At 39.8% G+C, this 20907-nt stretch overlaps 1 protein-coding gene across 5 annotated transcripts in view; it reads right to left on the minus strand.

The window, feature by feature from the left end:
* Positions 1–20907, minus strand: part of TBC1D5 (TBC1 domain family member 5) — an 802157-nt gene that overhangs the window by 474338 nt on the left and 306912 nt on the right. The gene's annotated exons all lie outside the window — the stretch shown is intronic.

Below are 20907 nucleotides of genomic sequence, written 5' to 3' on the forward strand. Positions count from 1 at the left end.
GGCCTTCATGAAAGTGGCACTTAATTTATTGTTCTATCCTTACCACCTGCAAACCCACCCTCTCCTTTTCTGGAAGTGATCTCACATCAATGAACATGCAGTAACGCCGTGGCACACATTCAAAGATTACTTGGCACTGTAACTGTCTTGTTTACTCTCTGCCTCCTTCTTTCATAATTAACCACTTGAGCTCTAGAAGATTTTACCCCCTTCATGACCAGTCATTTTTTTTCTATTGGACACTCCACTACTTTAACTGGTAATCACACAATCGTGCAACCCCCGTAACCAAACAAAATTGATATCATTTTTTTCCATACAATTAGACCTTTCTTATGGTGGTATTTGACCACCACTGGGTTTTTTATTTTTTTTCAAAATATAAATGAAAGGATGCAGAAAATTATCAAAAAAAAAATTATATATATGCACACAATAAAAACATTTAAAAACAAATCTAATTTCTTCATAAATTTGAGCCAAAATGTATTCGTCTACATATTTTTGATAAAGTGTTTATTGATTGATTTGCGTAAAAGTTTTAGTGCCTACAAACTATGGTATATATACTGGAATTTTTATACTACTAATGGTGGTGATCAGCGACTTATAACGGGACTGTGATACTGTGGCTGTCATGCATGTGCAGGCCCTAAACCCGAAAGTAGCCAGCGAAGTAGGGGTGTGTTGCTTTGCCTACTGCCACCGCTCGCCTTCAGTACATTGTGGGCAGGCGGCAAGTGGATAAAGGATATCTATAGATTTTTAAACATATTTTCTCTTTTATATTAGGTATTTCATTTTTTATAAGTATTTCAAAAATAAAAATATGTTTATTAAAAATGTTTTCATTTTAAGAGGGCATGCAGGAAATATTGGGAATTAATATTTTCTAATTAACACTTGTACTCAGTAGGTGGAACACTATGCAAGTGCTATTTTCTGTACTGTAAAAAAAAAAAACAGCACCGAACAATGTAATGTAGGGACACCGCCCTCATACTAACAAAGATAGTAATGTTAAGGTGTCACTTTCACCACATTGTCACTTGTATAAAAAAGCATACCTGCTAAGAGTGTGGTAAATATACTTCTTTTTCTGGTAACCCACATCTTGAAATGCCACCACTTGGCTGCTGCAAGTATTCAAACCTCCGGGTTTCCAGACTGCCTGCCGTGGAGTCTTCCTCTGGCTCTTATGCCCTGTGATGAGGCGTGAGCCAGCAAGAGAAAACCCAGTGTGCGATAGGGAGCAGTGAAGATAATGGGGTATAATGGGGTATACACCGGTATTCAATGTCAAACAGCCGATGTACAATGATGGCGTGCAGTCCGTAAGTAGTTAACTAATGAGTTTGTCAAGACCATGTCTGGCCATGATAGTTGTGTTGGAACTCCTTATTAGAAAGCCCAGCATGATTCTTAACAATGTCATTTATGCACACTGTAAAAGGTGTATAATAGTGACCAAAGATTTTATAAATAATTGAAAATGTTAAAACTTCCATTTGCAAACTTAAAAACAATTAAAGTGGTTATAAAACCACTATCGTACGATCATACAGTCCCCACTGTTAAATAAGGACATGTGCCCAACTGCATGTGTCTCCCAGCGCTCACACGACTCCTCGCCTTTCTTCTCTCCTGGGCTGACAGCTCCAGCCAGCAGGGCCGAGAACTCTCGTTGATGTCAGCCGGGTGGAGGGGAGATGAGGAGGAGAGAACCAAGGTGTTAAATGAGCGCCGAGAAACACTCTGAAAGAAGGTAAAACTCTGCATCTTTTTTTTTATAAAACACATGCAGTTTAGCACATGTCCTTATTTAAAAGAAGGAGTTGTGTTAAGGAAGAGTAGAGAGGACAAAGGAGAGCTGCGGATGACAGAGGCACATAAACTGACCACGGTGTCAGGGCTCCACAGCCATGATAAACTGTGGTCAGTTTACAGAAGGAGGGCAGAAACTGGCAAGATCAGCCAGGTATTTCAGGTGATACAGGGGGCAAAATTACACAGCACAAGGACTGTGCTGTATAACATGGGAAGGGAAACTATTTTTTTTTTCTTTTAGGGTGGGTAACAAACACTTTAACAAAAAACATTAGCTTTCCTTAAAAGAATAGACTGGCACTCTTGTAGTCTGCAGAAAGCAGAAAACTCCACAAGAATAGAGTGCTACTCTTAGCATACAGAGTTAGGTAACTGCTCTGTATGAGGGGCAGCGGTGACTTCTTAGGCCCTGCAGCAGGCTCATTTACAGTAATTTTGTTCTCTTCCAATGCCAGGCAAGCTTAAAAAGAAGTTCACTGCTCCAATGAGTATGCGTTTATCTATTTTCACCTGTCAAGATTTGGAACACTTAAGCACCAAATTAAATCAAGCTTATTCACACCTATCTATTAATGGACATGGCACAGGAATGTGCACGCTTCCAAAAGAACGGGAGCCGAATGAGACATATAAAGAAACAAACTTTGATCTTTCTAAAGTTTTGTGAAATCATATTGCAAGGTGAGGGAATATTTAATAGACAGTGTGGATCAATGTGGATTCCTAATATCCTTTTTCTTCCATTAAGATAACATCTGTTCTGTCCATAAGTAAGCAAATCAAATTTGATGTAAATTAGTGCTGACGGCATAGTAAAATGCCCACCAGGAAAGCAATTCTTGCAAATTTACATTCCTTAAGAAAGAGAAATTTGCTGTTTATTTAATATACATTTCCTTTTTCACATTCTGTTGTCTTTTTACACACACTGTAGTCCTACAGCTTTGCGGTCTATGAAAATTAAGATTTAATTGCGCTGCATAGCAGATATGCATGGCATCTAGTATCACTGATTTAAATATTTTCTCTCTAATCTCACTTTGTTAAGTAGTGGATATATCTTCCATCTAGAAGTTGCAGATGATGTTTAGACGATTCAACCTTAGAGGCTTTATAAGCTGATCAAATACAACATATTATATTTTTTTAAATGTGTGTATATAAAATTAGTTTTTTTTTAAGCTTTAATATATACAGCATATGATTGTGACATATGCTAATAAACGTGAAACAAAACCAAAAAAAAAATGGAGAGGGAGAGAGGGAGAGAGGGAGAGAGAGAGATTTTATATATATTTTTTCAAAGATAAAAAACATAGCCTCACAAACTGAACAGCAACTGATCAGCCCACGTAAGCAGCCAATGGTGAGCCTGAAGTAATGGGGGCAGAGTTTCACAATGCATTAGCACTAATACCCTGGAAGGGTACAGGGCCTGTTTCCATAAACTATGCACTCCCTCCATGCTTTTACTGTGTTTATTTTTACAGTGCCATTGCAACTACCATCGGCCTAGTTTAGGTATAATTTTCAGTTTGTTCATATAGATCACATATTCCCATATACAGATTTAACCACTACCCGCCCAAGGTACGTCATATGATATCCTTGAGTGGGGATATCTGAACGATACCTGCAGCTACAGACATCATTCAGATATCATCTTTTAGTGACGGCGATTCCCTACACCATAAGAATGATCATAGTGGCTGTTCCACTGCTTGATCATTCTTACGGGCGGCAAAAAGGGACACCCCCCTCCCGCCGCCCTCCGATGCTTCTACCGACTCACCGCATTCATTGATGAGTCAGAGACAGGATCCGCCGGCCCCAGATGGTGACCATAGAGATTGTCTCTACGATTGTTCAGAAGTGGGGTGCGATGTTATGTCACGCCTGGCCTCTGCATTCAAACAAATGGCGCCGCCTCGGCTGGGAAACCGTGATCGTTTTTTTTTATTATTTTTTATTTCAGCCCTCCCAGTCTAGAGGTGAGATGTTTTTGTTTTTTTTGACCAAATATCTCACTGTAAAGAGGACTGCTCATGCCATATTCCTATTACAAGGGATGTTTACATTCATTGTAATAAGAATAAAAGCGATCAAAATTATTATTTTTTTTTTCAAGTGTCAAATAAAAAAAAAAAAGTAAAATTAACAATGATTTTTTTTTTTAAAGCGCCCCTGTCCCTGTGTGCTCGCATAGGAAAGTTCAAACCACACGTGAGGTATCGCCACAAACGTTAGAGCGAGAACAATAATTCTAGACCACAACTCCCTTCAAAACATGTAAACAGTAAAAAAATTTAAAGCATCGCCTATGAGGATTTTTAGGTACTGAAGTTTGGTGCCATTCCATGAGCGTGTTCAATTTTTAAGTGTGACATGTTAGGTATCTATTTACTCGGCATAACTTCATCTTTCACATTATGCAAAACAATTGGGCTAACTTTGATTATTTTTATTTTTTTAAAGCATGAAAGTGTTTCGAAAAATTGCTGCGCAAATAACGAGCGAGGTAAAAAGTTGCAACGGCCGCCATTTTATTCTCTACGGTCTTTGCTAAAATAATGTTTGGGGTTCTATGTAATTTTCTAGCTAAAAAAAAACCTAGACGTTTTGTGCTATCACCCCCCCCCCCCCCCATACCATGTTGGATTTTGATATCTGCATAAATATTGCTAAATGTTATATCATTCTTATTTATATGTATCCAAATTCCTAGTCCCATGTTTTGCTAGTAACTGGAAAATGTAAACTAGCACAGAAGTTGTATGTCACCTCCACATGTAAAATGGCAGCAAATCCATTGTTTTGGCCATTCTATACCAGAATGTTTATTCCTGAACTGTGAACCACAGAAGAATGAGTAAATCTTGAACTGCAAAAGCATGTGCACATAGACATTGATGTTGATTTATTAAAACTGGAAATGCAAAATTTTGCATTCTGCATAGAAACCAATCGACTTCCAGTTTTTATTGTCAAAGCTTAAAGTGTAAGTAAACCCCCCTATCGTTTTCAGCCAAGGAAGCTGCGATCTTTGTCTCCGTTTAATCTACAACTGCCATGATGTTGCACATGTGACCAATTATGACAACCATCCATTGGATGGTTTGACAGTTTGGTTAAGAGCACAACCAATGGTGATGTTACATTTCCGGCACGTGCTGTAAATGAAACTGTTTTATGGATGGGTTAACTTCTGCTTTAAGCAAACAAGCTGAAGTTAGAAGCTGATTGGCTACCATGCACAGCTGCACCATATTTTGCACTCTCAAGTTTTAGTAACTCAACCCCATTGTCTTAAAAAAAAATGTTTTTAAATTAATTAATTTTCATTTTTTAATCGATTTTTACAGTACCCTGCAGAATGCTTGAATTGAAAAAAAACAAGGACCAAAAACCTAGACCTTGCATTTCAAACACATTTCCAAATCTTCCATCCACTATAAGAAAAAAAAGAAAAACATGCTGCAGATTAAAAAAAAAGGTAACCCCCCCCCCCCAACCATGACCTTTATGTGTCTTAATACTTTGTAACCCACCTGCGGCGGATTTTGATGTTAAACTTGCGATGACAATATTGATTGTTTATACCAGAAGTATATTTTTTCTGTTGTGTAAATTTTTTTTCAATAAATATACATTAAAAAAAAATAGGTAAAAATAAACAAATAAGTAATTATTAATAAATCTTGTGAATTTGATAAAAGATAAGGAGACTCATATTATGTTGTAGGTTCCTTTACTTTTCTGTAATTTTTCAGATTATAAAAGAGATCAGTAACTGTAATTTTGTTATTTTGATTCAATATACATAAATGACATATAGCAAAAAAGTTATATGCTAGCAGCACTGTTGCCTTTCACGTATACTTCGTATATACACTTTGTTCTACGAGCTGGAGACATGTTTCCTCCACACACAACTTTTTTTTTAACAAAGAGGATGTTTCTGATTGCCATTGTATAAAATAGTGTCTACATGTTAAGTTTAATGATTTTTTTTCCCCTTCTGTAAAGCTCTGTAATAGAATTAAATGTATCTCCAGGTTTGCTTAAAAAAAAAATAGAATTAGAACTGATTAGTAATAATAAGAAGCTGTAACAGGAAAGGTAAACACTGAAGACATTTATTATTACAGTGAAGGAAAAGGAAAATTAAAATAACCTGGAACACTTGTGTGTGCAATTCATCATTAAGCAATGCAAAAAGAACAAAAGCAAATGTTGGCTCATTCTAGAACTTCTTTGTCATCATTAATGTATGCCGGATTTCACAGCTGAATCACTATTAGACTGAAAAAGATTTTCGTTAGGGGGAGAAAACTCCTTGGCGGCAGTAATAGCAAGCGAGCGGGTCACAACGAATATGATAAATCTAGGGGAACAGTTGTTGTACTCTGGTTACACTTATGACGTTGCTCCGAGCAGAGGGGACTTCATATTTGGCAATCACCTGTACAATTTGTATAACCCTAGAGGATGCAAAGACCATTTTATACAGCATGGCTTTGGTAACACATTTCATTATCATCTCAGTTTTACCAAATTGATACAAATAGCCTACCTTCTGTTTAGGGCTATCTGCTTGCCTGATCACCACATCTAATTGCCGTTCAGAAGGAGGAGGCATACACTTGGTCTTCTAGCTAACTGAACTTGCCGTGCATCCTACTGCAGACTCCAGCATACATTTGTATTGAAGAATCGTTTGATGGAATTTATTTACATTTAATGTCTTCCGCAAACTTAATGGCCTCATGTTTAAAGCGTATCAAAATAATCTGCAACGTGCAAACACTTAGGCTCAGTTCACATATAGGCGAATCGGATGCATTTTGAGCCACACAGGAACATAACATATCATGTGAAGCAGACCAGCTTTCAATGGAGCCAGTTCACATATATGCAGGCTGGATGTGATGCAAATTTAAAAAAAGGGTCCTGTGCATTTTTAAGTCTAGTTCAGGTGCGATTTAACCACTTGACCTCCGGAAGATTTACTCCCCTTTATGACCAGGCCATGCGATATGGCACTGTGGTAATTTAACTGACAATTGCGCGGTTGTGCAACGCTGTACCCAAATAAAATGTGTCTTTTTTTCCCACAAACAGAGCTTTCTTTTGGTGGTATTTGATCACCTCTGTAGTTTTTAATTATCCACTTCCCGACCGGCTCACACCGATGTACGTCAGCAGAATGGCACGGACAGGCAAATGGGCGTACAGGTACGTCCCTTTCAATTTGCCGCTGTGCCATCCCGTGCGTGCCGGTCAGGACCTCCGTGAGTCCGATCGCGGGTCCCACAGACTCGATCGCCACGGGGATACCCATGATCGTCTCACGGGGAGGAAGAACATGGAGATGCTAAAGTGAACAAGCATCTCCCTGCTCTGCCTAGCAACAATGACACTGATCTCTGCTCCCTGTGATTGGAGCAGAGATAAGTGTTGTGTAAAACACAGGTACGCCCCCCACAGTTATCAACACGCCCCTAGAACACACTTAACCCCTACACTGCCACCTAGTGGTTAACCCCTTCACTGCCAGTGACATTTTTACAGTCATCAATGCAATTTTATAGCATCGATCACTGTCTTAATGTCAATGGTCCCAAAAATTTGCCAAAATGGTCCGATACATCTGCCATAATGTCACAGTCACAATAAAAATAGCGGATTGCCACCATTACTAGTAAAAAAAAAATATTAATAAAAATGCCATAAAACTATCCCCTATTTTGTAAACACTATAACTTTTGCACAAACCAATCAATAATCGCTTATTGCGTTTTTTTTTACCAAAAATATGTAGAAGAATACGTATTGGCCTAAACTGAGTTAAACAAAAACTTTTGTTTATACATTTTTGGGGGAGATTTATTATAGCAAAAAGTAAAAAAAAATGTGTTTTTTTTCAAAATTGTCGCTCTTTTTTTGTTTATAGCGCAAAAAATAAAAACCGCAGAGGTGATCAAATACCACCAAAAGAAAGCTCTATTTGTGGGGCAAATAGGACGCCAATTTTATTTTGGGAGCCACGTCACATGACCGCACAATTGTCAGTTAAAGCGACGCAGTGCCGAATCGCCAAAAACGCTCTGGTCAGGAAGAGGGTAAATCCTTCCGGGGCTGAAGTGGTTAATTATTGCGCTATAAACAAAAAAAATAAAAAATTTTGAAACATATACAACATATAGAAAAATAAATCAAATTTCTTCATAAAGTTAGGCCAATATGTATTCTGCTACATATTTTTGGTAAAGAAAAATCTCAATAAGGGTATATTGATTGGTTTATGCAAAAATGTCTACAAACTCTGAGATATTTTTACTTACTTATTTATTTATTTATTTTTTTACAATTAATGATGTCAATCAGTGGCTTATAACGGGACTGCGATATTGCAGCAGGCATTCGGACACTAACTGACACTTTTTGGGGACCAGTGCTAAAAATATACACTGACACTGTACTAATGACACTGGCTGGGAAGGAGTTAAACATCTAGGGCAATCAAAGGGTTAACCGTGTGCCTGACCAGCATTTGTGTGTACTATGGGAGGTACTTTTATTAGGGAAAGGCATGGATCCATGTCCCTGCTTTGCAGGAACACAGGATGCATGCCTTCCCTACTGACAGAACGACAATCTGTCTTGGCAGCAATTTGTTAAAGTGATTGTAAAGCCTTTTATTTGAGCTGTTATAGGTACCTGCCCTGTGCAGTGGATTTGCACAGAGCAGCCTGGATCCTTCTCTTCTCAGGTCCCTCTTTACTGCTCCTGGCCTCTCCCTCCTGTCAAGTGCCCCCACAGCAAGCAGCTTACTATGGGGGCACTCGAGCAGAGCTTCCTGTGTCCATTCAAACATGGAGCTGCCGTTCGGCCCTGCCCCTTCTCTCCCCTCATTGGCTAACTGACTTTCACTGACGGCCTCTGGAGCCCATAGTGCCGCTGCTGTCTTTCAGACAATCAGGAGGAGAGTCCTGGAGGGCCGAGGGACTCGTGGACATCACTGGACATAAAGGGGGCTCATGTAAGTATTAGTATGTGTTGCTGCACACAGAAGGCTTTTTATCTTAATGCATAGAATTAAAAAAAAAAAAAAATTCTGCCTTTACAACTCCTTTAAGTGTTAAATTTGCACCTCAATCGCACCTGAACTGCTGAATGGAAACCGCACTGGACTCTGCACAGAAACCAGCCCCACATATATATGTGAACCCAGCCTTCGATTTAGTAGCTGCATTTGTTGCCTTTTTTCTTTTATTTTTGCCTTGTGATCCTGCCAGCAACACACTTCCTCCCCTGGGGTGACTAGACATAAGGGGCAGTGTTTTGTAGTACATAGAGACACAGTAGCTAGAAAAAAAGTAAATGAAAAGATTGCAGCAGGAAGTTACAGTCTACAAGATTTCTGACATGATCAACAGGTATTGTTTGTACTTATTGAACCAATATAACAAAACACTTCCAGTGGTATACGTTACAGACCAAAGGGAAGCAAATAAGTTTATCGTTAGGGTTTAATACACTTTAACGCTGGTATGAGCCAAATTAGAGTTTCTGCCAAAGTTTTAGCTGACACTGAGTTTTAGAGTAAGAAAGGTTTAGAACATTTCAGGTTATTATAGATGTACTGTATGTGTCCCCACTGCCGAGATTTACCAACTCTGGTCTATATATCATTGTCATTAAAAAGTAACTTCACTTTGAAGAAAACTAGGCAAGCACATATTGCAGAATTGTCGGAGCGCATTCATTCTCTTGAAAAAAGACAAAAGCAATCCTTAGCAGCACAAACACTAACCAAACTATTACAACCCAGGGAAACCCTACTTGAACTGGGGAAACCGATAAGACACAAATACACACCGACACAATGATTAATCTATGAATTCGGCAACTGGGAGATTGCATGCAAGAGCCCTCCAGACTAAAAAAGAGACATCTACAATTCACTCTATCACAACCACCTCAGGCAACACAATCGCCACATCAGAAGGCATTGCAAATCAATTCAAACTATTTTACACTAAGCTCTATAACTTGCCTACAAAAATACACCTCAGCGAGCTACAGAACGAAAGGAGATGATCACCAACTTCTTCAACCAATACAGCCCCAAACCTATCACACCCTCAGAAGCAGCAGAACTAGACAGACCAATCTCTTTGGAAGAAACCTCTGAGGTCCTGAAACAGCTAAAAACAGGCAAGAGCCCTGGCCCTGATGGCTTGACTGTTAGCTACTACAAATCCTTTTCGGACACAATACTCCTCTACTTCCTGAAAGCATTTAACTCACTATCTTCCTCCTCTCATACTAACAGAGACCTCCTTGAAGCCAACATAACCATGATACCAAAACCAAGTAAAGACACCACTATTGTGTCCAACTACAGGCCCATATCACTTCTAAACATTGATGTGAAACACTCCACAAAAGTTCTTGCAAACCGATTGCTCCCTCTGCTCCCCAAGCTGGTCTCCTTGGACCAATTTGGATTCATTCCCGGGTGCGAGGCAAGGGATAACACCCTGAAAGCAATAAGCGTACACCACTGGTTATCTTCCTCTTCCAAACCAGGCTTCTTTCTATCACTCAATGCGGAGAAGGCGTTCGAAAGAGTGGCCTGGGACCACATGACAGAAGCTTTAAAAGCGTTGGGGTTCTGGGACCGCATGCTCTATTTCATTCTTGCCCTTTACTCGCCCCCAACAGTGAGAATTAAAGTCAATGGTCACCTGTCGGCTGCCTTCTCCATATCTAATGGCACACGCCAGGGATGCCCCTTATCCCAACTCATATTTGTGCTCACCCTGGAACCCCTACTCCATAGAATCAGGGCCAACCCAGACATTAAAGAGGTAGAAATAAAAAATACACAATACAAGCTAGATGCCTATGCTGACGACATTTTACTGTTTTTCACATACCCCGTCACCACAATTCCCAATCTACTAAAAGACTTTTCTCTCTTCAACTCTTTCTCCAATTTCCAAAATAATTTTGCAAAATACCAGGGCTCTAAACATATCCCTACTCACAGCTATGGTAACACAATGCCAAGCTAATTTCCCCTTTGGCTGGGATCCTCACGCCATCACATATCTCGGTATCCAGCTACCGGCAAAATTAGTGGACCTATATTCTAGTAAATTCCTCCCTATCCTCAAAACCATACAAAAATGGGATCTGGGCCCTTTCTCTTGGTTCAGGAGACCAGCAATTGTGAAAATTAATATCCTTCCCAGATTCCTATACCAGACCTTACCGATGAAAATTCTGCTAACATTCTTTTCCACATACAACCAAATATGCAAAAATGTCATCTGGGCCTCCACCCTTGATTAGGATGGGCCAGACTAGTAACTCCTAAACTGAGAGGTGGACTTGGACTCCCAGATATCTATAAGTACTATTGGTCTTGCCACTTGGCCAGAATAGTTGATTGGCACCTCCAAACAAAGATTAAAGACTGGATCAGACTTGAAGAATCACTCTCCCGAATGCCCATTGATCACTTACCATGGATCAGATCAAACTTGATCCTTAGGGAAATCACTGCCCACCCCCTAATTGGTTTTATATTACAGAATTTGCGGACCACATGCAAAAGGTTGAATATTGCCTCTTCACCCTGGCTGCTTACCCCTATCGACCAAAATCCCGATTTCCTACCAGGGCTTACAAAACTCGCCAAACATAGTTCACACATCGTTCAATTGACTAGGGCGGAAAAAATTCTTTGATAAGGGTAAACGCTTACCTTTTCAAGCTCTTTTCTCCCGTTTTCCCTGACCAAAACATTCCTTTCTTCAAGTTCCTGCAGATCAGACACTTCTGCTTCAAACCACTCTCCAATTGGTGCAGAGAACGCACTACTTTCGAAGCAATCTGCTCCAAATCGGAGCCCCAAAGACACCCGATATCAGATATTTACTTCCAAATGTTCGCAGGAAACAATCCCAAAGACGCGACTAGTCAACAATGGAAAAGGGAACTTGCAACTGACCTTTCATAGGAGGACTGGGAGCGAACACTCTCCCACAAACACAAAGGGTCCACAAACATCATCGAACAGGAGAACAGATTCAAAATCTATTCCAGGTTGTATAGGACCCCAGATAAAATCCACAAATACCATCCTAATATTTCTCCACTAACACGACCCGCGGCTCTCTGTTTCACATATGGTGGGATTGCCCACGGATACAACCCTACTGGAAAAAAATACACCATTTGATTTCTCAAATAACGATCTACACCCCAGAATTCACAAGGAAATCTGTATAGGAGTGATTTTATAATTATCAAATAGCGGCTGCACCTGCAGGGCCCTAATGAGGAAGGTAGCAAGGTCTGCATCCCCTTAAGCCAGCGATACATGGGTCAAATTCCAAAGAAATTTTCTTTAAAAAAATTGGGTTATGAATTTTCCTTCAGATTCTGCATCATTAGTGGGCAACAGCAATGGCCAATTTTTTGTGTGGCCATCGAATTTGAGTGATTGGATGAATTTCTAATTAATGATGGTAAAATTGTGCGAAAAATATAATTGATAAAGAAATGCGCATGAGCAGTGACCTGGAAAGAAAAGACGATTCCTGGCCACTAAATGTCTTTTCTGTAGCAACAGGAGGTGAAACTGAAGGCTTGGTTGGACGAATTTTGAAATCAATGGTGGCACTATTGGATCACAAAATGCGTGACATTTCTGATTTTCTAAAGAAAATTTGCTCGGAATTCGACCCATCTAGGATTTGCATTAGGCGTGATTTCCCTTTGGGAGTATCTTACCAAACATTACTTTTTTGTTGCAGGGAACACTCAAAATCTGATTTCTATCTTAGTGCAGACTTCTGGAAAATCAGTAAGCCAATCGCACCAGCAGGAAATTACATATCTGGGGGTGTTCTGTACACCAACTGTGTACAGAAAGTCTCCAGGTAGCCATATTTTACAGAAAATTACAGAGCTGCAGATTAGAAAGGAAAGGTAATTTTTAATAATATTAAATTATAATATGACTCATGTCACAATTGTATACGCTATAGCTATAAAAAAAAAATTCCACATAACTGGAGTTACCCTTTCAGACAAGATGATGGGAAATCCAAAATGTCATAGTTGTCACCGAAACAAAAAGGATGTGGAAATATAGGGACACCTGTTCCAATGAACAGAATGTTCCAAGAGGGGATTTCTCCTCACTTTCTATTGTGACTCTAGGATAGAAGTCAAGCAAAGTATTAATGGCAGACAGGAAAAAATAGGCAGAGGTTCTATCCTCCCCTTCTCTATGCAAAGCTAAAATAAAAATGGAAGATAAGCAGAAAAGTGGTGAAATGTCTTGACACTAATCATGTGGTTTAGACTTACAGTGACTTGAAAAAGTATTCACACCCCTTGACAGTTTCCACATTTTGTCATGTTACAACCAAAAACATAGAATGTATTTTATTGGGATTTAATGTGCTAGACCAACACAAAGTGGCACATAATTGTGAAGTGGAAGGAAAATTATAAAATTGTTTTCATTTTTTTTTTTTTCAAATAAACATCTGAAAAGCCCAATTGTATTCAGCCTCCTTTACGCGGATACCCCTAACTAAAATCTAGTGGAACCAATTGCCTTCAGTAGTCACCCAGATTGTAAATAGAGTCCACCTATGTGTAATTTAATCTCAGTATAAATACAGGTGTTCTAAGAAACCCTCAGAGGTTTGTTATAGAACCTGAACAAACAGCATCAAGAAGGCCAAGGAACCTACCAGACAGGTCAGGGATAAAGTTGTGGACATGTTTAAAGCAGGGTTAGGGTATTAAAAAAAATATCCCAAGCTTTGAACATCTCACAGAACACTGAACACTGTTCAATCCACCATCCGAAAATGGAAAGAGTATGGCCGGGTAAGGACAGCATTAAATCAGAGAAGCAGCCAAGAGGCACATGGTTACTCTGGAGGAGCTGCAGAGATCCACGGCTCAGGTGGGAGAATGAGTCCACGGGACAGATATTACTCATGCACTCCACAAATCTGGCCTTTATAGAAGAGTGGCAAGAAGAAAGCCATAGTTGAAAAAAAGCCATAAGAAGTTCAGTTTAGAGTTTGTGAGAAGCCATGTGGGGGCCACAGCAAACATGTGGAAAAAGGTGCTCTGCCCAGATGAGACCAAAATTTAACATTTTGGTCTAAAAGCAAAACGCTATCTGTGGCGGAAAACTAATACTGCACATCACCCTGAACACACCATCCATGAACATCATATTGTGGGGATGCTTTTCTTCAGTGGGGACAGGGAAGAATGCCTGGGGTGGAGGTTCACCTTCCAGCAGGACAATCAAACCCTAAACATAGAGCCAGAGTTACAATAGAGTGGTTTAGATCAAAGCATATTCATGTGTTAGAATGGCCCAGTCAAAGTCAAGACCTACAGTGCCTTGCGAAAGTATTCGGCCCCCTTGAACTTTTTCAACCTTTTGCCACATTTCAGGCTTCAAACATAAAGATATAAAAATTGTATTTTTTGTGAAGAATCACCAACAAGTGGGACACAATTGTGAAGTGGAACGAAATCTATTGGATTTTTGAAACTTTTTTAACTAATAAAAAAATGAAAAGTGGGGCGTGCAAAATTATTCGGCCCCCTTGCGTTAATACTTTGTAGAGCCACCTTTTGCTGCAATTACAGCTGCAAGTCGCTTGGGGTATGTCTCTATCAGTTTTGCACATCGAGAGACTGAAATTATTGCCCATTCTTCCGTGCAAAACAGCTCGAGCTCAGTGAGGTTGGATGGAGAGCGTTTGTGAACAGCAGTTTTCAGTTCTTTCCACAGACTCTCGATTGGATTCAGGTCTGGACTTTGACTTGGCCATTCTAACACCTGGATACGTTTATTTGTGAACCATTCCTTTGTAGATTTTGCTGTATGTTTGGGATCATTGTCTTGTTGGAAGATAAATCTCCGTCCCAGTTTCAGGTCTTTTGCAGACTCCAACAGGTTTTCATCCAGAATGGTCCTGTATTTGGCTGCATCCATCTTCCCCTCAATTTTAACCATCTTCCCTGTCCCTGCTGAAGAAAAGTAGGCCCAAACCATGATGCTGCCACCACCATGTTTGACAGTGGGGATGGTGTGTTGAGGGTGATGAGCTGTGTTGCTTTTACGCCAAACATATCGTTTTGCATTGTGGGCAAAAAGTTAGATTTTGGTTTCATCTGACCAGAGCACCTTCTTCCCCATGTTTGGTGTGTCTCCCAGGTGGCATGTGGCAAACTTTAGATGAGACTTTTTATGGATATCTTTGAGAAATGGCTTTCTTCTTGCCACTCTTCCATAAAGGCCAGATTTGTGCAGTGTACAACTGATTGTTGTCCTATGGACAGACTCTCCCACCTCAGCTGTAGTTCTCTGCAGTTCATCCAGAGTGATCATGGGCCTCTTGGCTGCATCTCTGATCAGTCTTCTCCTTGTCTGAGCTGAAAGTTTAGAGGGTTGGCCAGGTCTTGGTAGATTTGCAGTGGTCTGATACTCCTTCCATTTCAAAATGATCGCTTGCACAGTGCTGCTTGGGATGTTTAAAGCTTAGGAAATATTTTTGTATCAGCATCCAGCTTTAAACTTCTCCACAACAGTATTACAGACCTGCCTGGTGTGTTCCTTGGTCTTCATGATGCTCTCTGCGCTTTCAACAGAACCCTGAGACTATCACAGAGCAGGTGCATTTATACAGAGACTTGATTACACACAGGTGGATTCTATTTATCACCATCAGTCATTTAGGACAACATTGGATCATTCAGAGATCCTTGCTGAACTTCTGGAGTGAGTTTGCTGCACTGAAAGTAAAGGGGCCAAATAATTTTGCACCCACCACATTTCAGTTTTTTATTTGCTAAAAAAGTTTAAATTATCCAATAGATTTCGTTCCACTTCACAATTGTGTCCCACTTGTTGGTGATTCTTCACAAAAAATTAAAATGTTATATCTTTATGTTTGAAGCCTGAAATGTGGCAAAAGGTTGAAAAGTTCAAGGGGGCCGAATACTTTCGCAAGGCACTGTAAATCCAATTGAGAACCTATGGCAAGACTTGAAAATTGCTGTTTACAGAATCTCCATCCAATCTGACAGAACTTGAGCTATTTTGCAAAGAAGAAGGGACAAAGATTTCACTCTCTAGATGTGCAAAGCTGGTAGAGACATACCCAAAAACACGTGCAGCTGTAATTGCAGCGAAAGGTGGTTCCACAAAGTATTGACTTGGGGGGGTTGAATACAAATGCACAAACTACATTTCTCATGATGCTCAACTACACTGCAGACTGCATGAGCATCATGGGAAATGTAATTCCAAAACATCTGGGTTGCCAAGGTTCGCCATCACTGCTATAGGTCCTGTAAATATCTCCTAAACGTGAGCCGTTTAGGAGGGATTTACCTTGTAGTGCGCCAATGATGTCATTGGAGCATGCACTGTGACTGAGGGCTCCCAGGCGCACACGACTCCAGCCAGTCACAGTGCCGGGCCCCAGAAAGAAGAGGAACAAAGATGGATGCGACCCCCAGCGGGGACAGCACGGGCTTCGATTGCAGGTAAGTGGCACATAATGGGCTAGAATGCGATGCATACTAGCCCATTATGATTTTACTTTGCAGGGGAAAAAAAGAGGAAGTAAAACCCATCAGGGTTTACTTCCTCTTTAAGGACTGAGCCTCTTTTTGAGATTTGATGTTTACAAGTTAAAATCATTTTTTATTTTTTTTGCTAGAAAACTACTTAGAACCCCGAACATTATTTTCCTTTTTTCAGACACTCTAGAGAATACAATGGCGATGGTTGCAATACTTTATGTCACACCATATTTGTGCAGGAAAAAAATACACTTTTTTTTTTTATTAAAAAATAAGATGACAGTAAAGTTAGCCCAATTTGTTTCTATATTGTGACAGATGATGTTGCGCTGAGTGAATTAATACCCAACATATCATGCTTCAAAATTGCTCCCGCTCGTCGAATGGCGACAAACTGTGGCACTTAAAAACCACATTGGAAACGTTTAACAACTTCTACAGGTTACCAGTTTTGATTTATAGTACTAGAATTATTGTTCTTGCTCCAACAATCGCAATAATACCTTACATGTGTGGTTTCAACATCGTTTTTCTATGCGGGCTTGACTTATGACTGCGTTGGCTTCTGCGTTTGAACTCGGGTGGACGCGGCATTTTTATTTTTTTTCCTTATTTAACTTTTTATTTTTACACTGTTCTTTTAAAAAATAAATTGGGTGACTTTTATACCTATTACAAAGAATGTAAACATCCCTTGTAATAGAAAAAAAGCATGATAGGATCTCTTTAATGTGAGATCTGGGGTTAAAAAGACCTCAGATCTCACATTTACACTTAAATGCAATAAATAAATGTATTAAAAAAAAAAAAATTTACCCTTTAAGACCTTCGGGCGGAAGTGACGTTTGACGTCGCTTCCGACATCCAATGTTATGGAGCCAAGTGGGGGGCCATCTTTCCCTTACTCAGCTCCATGCTACTCCAACCGCCGCAGAGACCACTTTTACCTTAAAGAGGACCGTCCGCCATTGCAGGATATACATGGGTTATGGCAGCTATCTGCTGCCATAACCCCGGTATTCTATGTCAAAATACCAACGTACAGCTATAGCAGTTTGCGGTAAGTGGTTAAAAGCACAAATAAAAATTAAAAAAACAAACATGTCATGCCTACCTGCTCTGTGCAGTGGTTTTGCACAGAGTAGCTCCAATCCTCCTCTTCTTCTCTGGTCTCTCACTGATGCTCCTGGCCCCACCCTCCTGTCAAGTGCCCCCAGAGTAAGCATATTTCAATGGGGGCACCCAAGCAGGTGCGCTCCCGAGCCACTGCTTTGCGTGTCCATTCAGACATGGAGTCATGGTTCAGCCCTGCCCCTCTCTCTCCTCACTGGCTGTGATAGCAGCGGGAGCCAATGGCCCCTGGGGTGGTCTCAGCCAATGAGGAGGGAGAGTGCCCAGAGAGCTAACATCCTTGCACATTGCTGTATCACGATGGAGCTCAGGTATATATTGGTGGGGGGGGAGCTGCACACAAAAGGTTTTTTACCTTCATGTATAGAACCACTTTAAGCATCTTCTGTTCACCCATATTTACTGTATTGTGGAGCCCAAAAAAAAAAAGCACTTTGACAAAGACAGCCAGGATTGTGTACCTGAATGAGTTTGAATCCTAACTCTTAGATTGTTGCATTAGTGCATTCTTACTTCTCAGTAATAATTGTTTGCAGTGCTATTCGCTTGTATTCTCTCAATGGCGGCTGACCTGTTTGCTGTCTGAGTTTAGGGCCTATAAAGAACTCTCCATCAAGACAATTTCAACAGCACCTGACAAATTAATTTTTTTTTTTTAAAGTCTGTTATCAGCTCCAAGCTCAAGCTGGCCATACATGGATTGAAATTTGTCCAGTTTAGCAGGATCCGGACAAATTTAATTCCATGTATGGATGTGGCCGCTGCTGATAAGCCAAAGGGCTGCAGCACTGATCAGTGTATTCTGACAGCAGGAGAGTGCCGCTGTCACAATACAACAACACAGCGGGAACATTTCCTCATCCATCTCAAATGTGTGGATGGGGAAATCAGCAATGTATGCCTACCTTTATAGAGGACATATGTCAGTTATACACTATAATACACAGCCTCACAAGGAGAGAATACAAGTAAATAAAACATAATAATAATCCCTGAAAAGTAGGGTTGCAATATTACAATTCAAGGGCATAGATTCAGATTATTACAACTGCCCATTGGTGTTTAGTTATCTTTACAGAACACTAGTTAGTTACTGGTAAATATGAAGTAACTAGTTGTATTGGTATAAAGGAATATTTATATACCCCATAAAATCATGATCAGTATCTTAGTATTTCTCTAAATGTTATTTACATAGCTGACAAAAGTAAAATCTCACATGTTTATACTCAAATCTAAATTATTAATTATGATTGTAACCATGGAATTTTGACAGCATAATGATGGTTTTTCAAGAGGAACAAGGGAGTGATAGCATTTATTATTAATCAGTAGGATTGTCTCAGGTTGAGAGCAGTGAAGGAATTTGGGTCTATGAGTAAGCAGTTGTGACTGCAGATGGTTTTAAATGTGAAATCCACCAAACCACATTTATGGAGAGAATCCTTAAAGCTGATGCTCTTGCACAGTTCTTGATGATCTTGTTTTATATCACGCACCAAAATAAAATATTTATTTTATAGCAACAGTCTGAGCAGAATTACACTGACATACAGTTTTATGTATACTCATACAATAATAAAAAGGAAGAAGAAAATAAGTGCCTTATGGAGACGATCAGATACGTCAATCGTTTATAAAGGAGGCAGAAACACAGCTAGAAATACAGAGCTTTATTCATATATTTGAATGCATGGAAGATATTAGCCAGCATATCAATACACAGTGCTGTGTGGTTGGTTAGGCAGCAATTTTGTTCCCAAAATCTGGGTCCCACCAGAGTAACAGCTGCCTTTAAAGTGCCCTATTCTCTCACAGCTACCCCCAACTGCTGCTGTTTATCTGAACTATGGAACAATTCCATTTATAAAGGAGGTTGCCTGACATCCAGCACACCAGTATAAGCACACAGACAGGTGATTTAAAGCAAAATTCCAAGCAAATGCATAAACACAAATAAGTATATAAAAGTAACTTACCAAAGGATTTGCATTTCTACCCATTCTTTCCTTACACGGATTTACACAGCCCTGGTTATACAACAGAGCTAGGAAATTTCCCTTAACCAGAGATGCAACAGGAAGTTAGAAGAAATCTCTCAAAGTGAGAATTCCCCTCTTATACAGTTGAACAAGTGTTTCAACCATTGTATCATTGGACAATATCCCCTTACCACTTGTTCTGAGGACAAATCTAAAATGTTATATTTCCCCTTATTTTCTTTCTTTCTTGATAATAATGGTCACTGGTACACAGTGAGGGGGAAAATATCCCCAAGGGCAGTGGTTCTCAACTCCTTTCCTTGGAAACCCACTAAAAGGCCAGATTTTAAGTATTACCTTGGGGAGATGCAGACTAGAATACTGAAATCAATGAGCAGCAAATTATATCACCTGTGATGTATTTCAGTTATCTTGCAAACCTGGCCTGTTAGTGGGTCCTTTGGACAGGAGTTGAGAACCACCGCCCAAGGGGGACACAAATAGCATTACATATTTGACAAAGTGTCTTAACCCTTCCCTATAGTCCCCATAGTTATTTAAAAAAAAAAAAAAGGTTTTACTTAAACAATTTATTATTGAATATATTGCGTAACTTTTGCCAGTTGTATGTATAATACTTGTTTTATAAAGTAATAAAATAAATGAAGGGTTTTTATATCTGCCTAGCGTTCAGATTTAAAGTAGTTCTACCTAGTATATGCTCCCCAAAAATTATTTTCTTGATATCAGCAAACCTCACATACTGTATAATAGCACAAGCCAAAGGCTGGCTGTACATGGTTGAGCTTTTACCCATTCAAAATCTCAGTTCAGAGGAGCCGATCTTTGCCTTTTGCCAAATAGAGGCACTTCCACTCATTGGCTCAGTCACAAACGGGTCTTGATGGGCTTGATGAATGGCAATTATCTTACTGACTCTTATGCCCTGTACACACGGTCGGACTTTCCGACGCAAAATGTGCGATCAGATCTTGTTGTCGGAAAATCCAATCGTGTGTGGGCTCCATCTGACTTTTTCCGTCGGAATTTCTGACACACAAAATTTGAGAGCAGGATGTAAAATTATCCGACAACAAAATCCGATCGCTTAAATTCCGATCGTGTGTAGACAATTCTGACAGGCAAAGCGCCACGCATGCTCAGAATAGATTACGAGACGAAAGCTATTGGCTACTGCCCTATTTATAGTCCCGTTATACATGTTCTACGTCACTGCGTTCTGAATGATCGGATTTTCAGACAATTTTGTGTGATCGTGTATATGCAAGGTAAGTTTGGGCCAAAATCCATCAGAAAA

The sequence above is a fragment of the Lithobates pipiens genome, unplaced genomic scaffold, assembly GCF_037356315.1.
Source record: "Lithobates pipiens isolate NorthernLeopardFrog02 unplaced genomic scaffold, aLitPip1_a1.2 Scaffold_19, whole genome shotgun sequence".
NCBI classification, from domain to species: domain Eukaryota; kingdom Metazoa; phylum Chordata; class Amphibia; order Anura; family Ranidae; genus Lithobates; species Lithobates pipiens.